The sequence below is a fragment of the Sipha flava genome, unplaced genomic scaffold, assembly GCF_003268045.1.
Source record: "Sipha flava isolate LNK unplaced genomic scaffold, YSA_version1 294_pilon_pilon, whole genome shotgun sequence".
NCBI classification, from domain to species: Eukaryota; Metazoa; Arthropoda; class Insecta; order Hemiptera; family Aphididae; genus Sipha; species Sipha flava.
The window spans coordinates 128,304-136,920 of record NW_020272965.1 but is presented as its reverse complement, the minus strand read 5'-3'; the positions used below and the strand labels follow the sequence as shown (position 1 = coordinate 136,920).

Sequence of the window (8,617 nt, the reverse complement as noted above, 5' to 3'; positions counted from 1 at the left end):
AAAGTATGATAAATAATTAACATCAACCGTAAAAGTGTAAAACATATACATATACGTAAATCATTTCTCGATGGTGACACAAAATCGTCCAGAACAAAACAGAGCTGGCGATCTTAGTGCGCGCAATTCGCTGATCATGCGATTGAAATCGTTTAGCCCTTGACAGTAAGGGTGCCATTTCAGTTTTAAAATAGAGCTGCCAAAGGTTACCAGGCCACAGTTATAACAATGAAAACTGAAATGTAGATACGACGCTACGTTGGAGTTATTTTTTAACATACTATTAGGGATGAGAAATAAATTTGCAAAAATAAAATAGCAAAATAAACGGCAAAATTAAAATACAAGAAGAACCCTATGGTCCCAATAGAACTTGTACTTCTTTTAGATAGCAGTAGTTATTAACAAGAAAAACTTTTTTCGTATTTAAAATGCTGTTGTGTAATCTAGATCAGACTGTCGTCTATGAGCCCAATTCAAACGTTTAATTAACTCGATTTGACTCCGGCACATCGGGCACGAAATCAAAGCAGGCCAATCGTGCCACGGGGAAAAACAGGGCCGGTGGTCAGTGTGTACCCTGTGATACCCCGAACGGTATTGACGGTCCGCCACGGCTATCCTTCGCGCCCGGGATCCGGGCGGATAGCGGCGGGTCGAATCGCGCGCGCTTTCTGGGCGCCCGCGAGAAATTCAATCGGACGCGAACGAGCGCGCGCGCGCCCATTGTTCCGGGCGCGGTACCGTAAAAACGGAAATAAGCTGCGCGACCCGTCTCCGGACGGCCGCGAGCGAAAAGGCAATAAACGCGCGCCCGGTGGCGCCGCGGGCGGGCGCGGGAGTAGTACTACGCCGGCGAGCTACCCCTAGCCCGGCGACGGAAAGGGACACGGGACGGGGGACGTTGTGTGACACAATATGTACGTGCGCGCGCGTGTGTACCCGAGTAAAGCTGTGCAAAACGTGTGCCGTACGTGCGTGCGCGCGCGTGCCGGTCGCGAGTGTTTCTTTGCGGCGCGCGCGCGCACACCGTAGTAGAAGAGACTTAATAATAGACGGGAATGGCGCATGTTCCGCGTCCGCAGGTGTATAGGTATTATTACGCTACGGCCGCCGCCGCTACACTTCTCGGCCGAAACATTCGTACACACGTATTACTACTACTACTACTACTACTACTACTACTACTACTACAACTACTACTACTACTACAACTACTACTACTACTACTACTACTACTGCTGCTGCTGCTGCTGCTGCTGCTGCTGCTGATGCTGCTGCTGCTGCTACTACTACTGCTAGTACTGTTATAGTGCTACGGCGGCTGCGTCCGTGGGCGGCGAAGGGTGGGAAAAGTCCCGGTGGCGGGGAGGGAGGGAAATCTACCCCGGCGAGTCTACCGCCGCCGTCGCTGCTTTTCAGTACGTGACGGACGCGCGCGCATCGCGACACGACTCGGACGCGGGACTCAGCCGCCGCCGCCAGAACACGTCAAAACAAACAATATGTGAGTCGCAACGTTTTTTTTTTTTTCCTTCCCCTTTCCACCCTCTTTAGATGTACTCCGATAATATCGTACCGATAACGGGTTTCCCGAAATCTGTACTCGAGATGTTTATTACGCACGACCGGTTGATCGCGCGCCGTAATAATAATAATATATAACTTTTCTCCGCACACGGTTCAGCGTCAAAATCCACGCGCTGTTATTCGTAAAATAAATAGTTACCAGAACTGAATAAACGGAGTGTTTTTGTACGACACCGGTTTCGAATCGATTGATCGCCGTCAGGTGTGTACCGCCGAGTCAATGGAATCCCGATTGAATGTGAAAAAATTAAGTTAAGAAAAATCGGTCGTTTTCCGTAGGGATAAAAATGAAATTTTACCTTTGAGAACATTTCGCTAAAATTCTATATAACAATACTAATAATCGTTTTTAAAACTAATAATAATTTAATCAAACATATAAATGAATAGAACTAAAAACTTCACAAAAGATTGCCTTATTTTGAAAACTTTGGTGTGTATAAACTTAAATGTAATTGTAATACATTTTATATAGGTAATACAAATAGAAATTTCAAAATAAGTTGGAAAGAACATTTCTAAAATAAAACGAAAAAAACTGCCCCCAATTCAAATTTTGCTAAACATGTTTTAGAAAATAACCATAGTATACATTTTGATATCAATACAGACTTATAAATATTTAGTACTCAAAATAGCGTTTACTTTTATTCAGTCTGAGATAAATATAATAATAAGTATAATTTTAATAATTTTATAAATGTACAAACCGATTTTAAAAATAATATCTTATATAATTACATTTTAGAAAATAATATATAAAAATATCCAAAGTATTTGTATTTGTCAACATATCTATGTCTTATAAGAATTAATTTTGAATAATTTCTTCCATTCAAATAAATTAACTCTATGTAAATCGACCAATTTTTTATTTTCAATCATGATTTTATTGACTTTGTACATACCTGACAATGAATTTTTAACTCGAACCGATGGCACTTTACAAATATAATAATACTCCAGGATAAGCATTTGTTTGTTTAATTATTTATATATTAATTTATGTGTATTAGTTAATGTATAGTAATAACAACATCATAGGCGTAATTTGAAAATTTATTAGGACGGGGGAACGGGTGGCAAATATATAGTTACATATCAACTAGTCCATTTAGCTAACCTTAAATTACTTATTTGTTATATATGTGTTAACATTACCTTTTGTTGTATATTGGTGTAAGGTGATCAATATTACTAAATAATAAAATAAATCAAACAGAAATATATAAACTTAAATATATTTAAAACATAGAAATTTTTAATACCTATATTATAACTTCTAAACAGAAACGCCACTTTATTACCTACATATTATTATACAAAATGATTCATTATTTATTATCTGACATAATGTTAGATAAGCTAAAACTGAAAATTAAGATTTTTAAAAAAAAAACCGTATACTAATAGCTATTAATAGCTATAACCAGCTGTTTTGTACTTATTTTAAAACCAGGTATATTAAATATCAGAGGGAGCACTTCCCTTCCTAATTTATTCTAGGGGGAAAATACCCCCTTTCCCTCAGTTTACGCTTATGAAAAACATGATATATAATATATTCATCAAGTAATTTTAATTGTAATTTAATTTTTATTGTTTTATTTTACATTATTATTATTATTATTATTATTATTATTATTCTTACTATTATTATTACGGAACAATAAACTTAATGTCGTTCATATCGTTTTCGTTTAAAAGTCATAAATGCAATTTTTTTTAGGGGTGAGGATTAAATATTTTTTATGTCAATATTAAACGTCCATTTTTTTACCTCCTTGGACAAAAAATTAAATTATATATGATTCCATCATAATTGAAATTACATACTACATTTTATACACACGTTAAAATATTCATGATGTGCATATTTTTCATTCTAACCATTTCAAAAGAAGATTTTTTTTTAGCCCACGGAGGAATTTATCCCCCCCCCCATCATTTGTAAGCTACTATATTTATTTATATATAATGTACAATGTTTGGAATGAACGTTTTTGAACCATATTCATATTTTGTAAACGTCACTCGCTTTTCTCAAATAATACATGAATCTGAACGATGTTTACATTTTTAATAAATTAGAACGATTTTTGAGCGTACGAATTTAATTAAAATTTTAAATATATATATGTATAAATAATAAATATTGATAATAATATGTTTAAGTATAGATTTTAAAATAAAGTGAAGTATAACTAATACATTTTGTAAAGGCCCCAGTAATACAGAATGCAGGTTGGCGATTCATAAATATAAAATAAAAAAATTTAATTGAACGGCCAAATTAACACGAACGTGAACGAGTTCAATTTTTAAGTGAACGTTCTGAACACTCATAATATACAGGGGCGTATACTAAATTGGATCTTATAGGTTCAACTTTTCTCTCCCTCGTAATGAAAACGAATATTTATTTCCACACTCAACAATCAGTAGCTTTTGTCCACGTAACAGATATTATTGTCGTTAAGTGAATGTAACTAAACAACATTTTTCATTTTTATTTGTTTTTCATTAATTATAGTTTTTAACATAGTAACCATTGAAAACTACCCAAAAATACTTTCGTTGTGAATTTGTCTGATAATATATCTATGCGTATTATTATCATGCACCGGAGTTATTGAACTGATATACAAGTCACGTCTCGTAAATAATGCGATTTGGTCCTTAGCTCGACATTCATTTAACGTTGTTCTGAACCCCACCATATAGAATTCGCAATCATTCTGTAAAACAATTGTAATAATGAGATATAAATTTTCGCTTATAATATTATGTAGTTAGGCGATATTTTCTTTTACGCTCGCTCAAAAAGTAAATAACAGTTGACAGCTCTACATGGTGCAGTAGTCGTATCAATTTTGATTATGGGGACCATCACAAATCATTCTAGGATAACGTAATAAATTATGCCTGGAAAATTATCGATTTCCCTCAAAATGGTACGTTAAATTAAACAAGTTGCGTTATACGTAATAGGTCATTAGTAACTAATCGAATTCTTATGCTTACACGAAAAGTTATTAACAAAAGATGGTAAAAATATTTTTATTGAAATAGTTATATCTACAGTGAATGTTATTGATTTCTATTTGTACTTAAATTTATTCTTGTATATTAAAATTAAAATTATCAACTGTCATATTAAATACTTTATTTACATGAGTATTTTTAAATAGTGATTTCAAGTAGATTATATAAAATACATCATGTGTATTTAGACATCAGGTGATATTTTTTTTAGTTTTAGTTTTTTTTATTGTAATATAAATAATAACAACAGAGCATAGAAATTAAATATATTATTTAAAAACAATAATTTAGTGTTTTTTTTAATTTTAAATTAATACTCACGGTGTAATAATGTATTTAATTGTATATAAAATATATAATTATTAATATTAATTATAAATACTGTATATTTAGTATTTAAACTATAAGTTAATTTACTAATATATGTAGTAAATATCATACTTTAAATTAATATAAATTATAATAACCGTGGGTAAGGGAAACAATATTTTACCATCATAATTAAAACAGTAAATTAAAATATGTGGACAAAAACTGAAAATGTTAAGATACCATAAACATAATACTTATTGCACACGTGACACATTTTTGTATTGTTTTAACTTTATAATCCCAATAAAAATTCCTAATAAAAAATTAATTTCAAACCTGAAAGAATCAATATCTTTAAATTTAACATAAAACTTACAAGTTATAAGTTAGAATGCATTATATTATGAAAACACAAAATGTTTTCTTAGTTTTTAATCATTCCTGCATTAAATGAATGCAACTTATTGAGAAGATTTAAACTACATAATAGAGAAGCAATTCCATTTTCAAAAAATTATTAGGTAATCATTTAATTTAATCATTATTAATCATTATTATTAATAAAATAAAAAGTAATATATGATAATAAAAATCAATGTATATAAATCAATTAAAATATGCATTCAAATATTTTTAATTTTTAAAAAGTTATATTTTAATAATTATATTTTAGAAAAAGAGTAAAAATGATATTTTAAATATTAAACATTCATTTTGGTAAATTAATGATAAACTTATATTATATTTTTTATTTTTAACTTGCAAGTATTCATTAAAAAAGTGTTAATTATTAAAAGTAATCTAAATGTTAGTTTTAAGTTTGGGGATTACTCATAATAATAATTTACTCAATATATGGAAAACATCCCATATTCCATAAACTTATGTAGCTATTTCGATTAATGTCTTACAAGAGACTATTCCAGTTTAAAAATAATTACACTCTTTTTATAATTTAAAATCGGTTTTAAGAAAAAACATTTTTTTAATTTGTCAAGGTAAATTTATCTGTAACTATCAGGGATTTTTTCATTTTCGTATTTCCAAAGTGAAACGTCCATCCCTATTAAAATTAAATAAAATATCGTTCTACAGTCTTAATCAATTTCAATAATCAAACATTTTAAGACGAATAAATTTTTCATTAACACTAACATAAATTAAATTAAAAATGAGTTACGTACGTCTTATAAAAAAAACCTAGTTAAACGTATACTATTATATACCAGCCGTGTACTTAACTTATTTATGACTTATGTTCAATATAATATTATTATAATGATTCATCTTATTGTTATAATATTTGCGCTGTCATGAGTACGTTCTAAATAAAGTAAATACTTCGTATTATATTGAACTGATATTATCAAAGGTCTAAATCATCTAAGAAAATACGGTAAACGGGTATTTATGATTGTAATCCAGCAAACAATAGGATATTTTCAATAAGTAGCACTCCTGGAAAATGTACATAAGAGGCGTACAGCTTTTAAAAGCGTCTGGATATCGTTGCGTAGGAGCTTCAAGTATTTTTTTATAAGCTCGCTAATTTTTTTTTTTTTAGCCAATCTGTATAATACACGATGATTATTATATTGTAAGGGTACACCAAAGTGTACATTTTGATTCCGAGCACGAGTCATACGAACGACCCTAACCGTTTGTTGCGGATTTCATTCGGAAAAGGGTAGACGGTTTGACGCCCCAATCCCAAAACAAGCAGCGTCGGTGCCTGTACATTATGTACGCATAGTTCACACAATAAATTCTCCTAAAACAAGGTATGCCTCAACTTTTAATAAAGCTATAACTACAGAAAAAATAACAATAAGACACTTGTATAACTACAGTGAGTAATTTATATCTAACTAATCTGAGGGATAAAATAATCCTTTTTTTATAAAATCTTGTGGTTAGGTATACGCTTATCTATTTATTAAACAACACAATTAACAAAACATCTTATTCATAATATATTTTCTATATTCACAAGTGTATTTTCTAAAGAAACTACTTTCAAATCATCTATATAACCGAATAAATAGTAAAAGTATATATTATATTATTAAATTAAAATAATTTAAAATCTTTGATGTTGTAACTAAATAATGTATATGTTTAGTAAAATAGTGATTTTCATATTTGGCTTTTCCTTTTGTTTTCAAAGAATATAATAATCAAATTCACAAAATACTAACCACACAGTTAAAAGTGAAAATGAAATACAAAAAATATTTAATATTTCTATATGTCCCCTGCCGGATTAAGTCCTCAAACGATTTTTAAATTATAAAGTAATTACCGTACACAGTATAAATAATATTTAAGATTGTAAAAATAAAACAATGTTTGAAAAGTCACATATTGCGTATAAGAGCTCGAAAAATAATAAAGATCTCAATGCGATGTATTTATTTATTGACGATCAAAATTGCTTTTGAAATTAAATTGTTTCATTTGCTTCTAGTGAGTATTTACTATGTTATTATTAACAATGAGAAAATACATGTTATTAACACGAAGGAAAAGCTCACACGACTTTTACTCTTAATTACCTTATATATTTGTGCGTAGGGACGTAGAAAGTATTCAAGTATTGCATTGATGTGTTGTGGCGGTGGACTAAATCAAAAGCACATTAAATTATATATATATATATACATACACAATATACATTTATTTATTTATCGGATTTTTGGTCCAAGTCGCGTATCGCGGCAAAGGCGAACATTAGGTCATTCCGTCGCCCTTATCACTATCGTTGCGGCCGAACTATTTACAGAGAGTAAATCTTCCTTAACTTCTCCACTGTAGCCGGGGTGTAGGGCGCATTGTAGGATTGCACTGTCTAAATCGGTCGGTGGGGCGTAAAAATCGATTTGGCAAAATACGTTTTTCCCCTTTGCTCGCACTACCCCTTTCATCACCGCGGTGAAATATCCGAATGATAGTAATATGGGTCGAAAGGAACGACGGAGGGCAGAATTGTCACGTGAGGGTGTGCGTGGTGGAAGAAGTGTAGGGCGAAGGGTAGTGGTAGCTGAAAGAGTTTTTAGGGACGACAGTTGAAATTCATCGTCAGGGAGATTTGTACACAGCGGTACTAGCGTGGTACTAAATAATGAAGACGAAACCAGCTGCAGTATACCAGTCCCTCTTCGTCTTTATACATCACATTATATATACGTGTATACACATCCATGTTCTCCCCTTTTGTGAATATTTGCCCCATTAGCAGATTGATTCAAGCGTTTTACCGGCCGTATAATAGTATCCATCTCACAAAGTTTCTTTCCAACCCCTGCACCCCGTCACCACTGTAGTTTCCGTATTTAGCCCGCCGTCGAGTTTTCTTTTCTTTTTTCCCTGTTCACGGCGTGTCACTTTGATTTTTCAGAAACGTCATTATACACAATATTGGATCTTAAAGACGTGGACAAAACTTTTCCACGGCACCTTGCCGTTAGCGGATGTCATCCCATCGGTTGTCGCGAACCCGCTGCCGCCGGTCCATTTTCACCGAGTCGCCCCATTAATTGGTTTGTCGTAATTTAACCGATTGGCATTCAGTTAAAACACTTATGATAATTATCAACGGCGGACATCGTGTTATCGTTTGTTACAATAATAATAATAATAATAATAATAATAATAATAATAATAATAATAA

The 8,617-nt window shown here is 31.9% G+C and overlaps 1 protein-coding gene across 2 annotated transcripts in view; it reads left to right on the top strand.

Moving 5' to 3' along the window:
- Positions 1–1,408: 1,408 nt before the first annotated feature.
- The window catches only part of LOC112685858 (protein Skeletor, isoforms B/C-like), a 115,064-nt gene continuing 107,855 nt past the window's right edge, over positions 1,409–8,617 (top strand). For both annotated transcript variants that reach the window (XM_025557885.1, XM_025557883.1), the window contains exon 1: positions 1,409–1,507. The gene's annotated coding sequence lies outside the window, so the exon portion shown is untranslated. The remainder of the gene's footprint in view (positions 1,508–8,617) is intronic.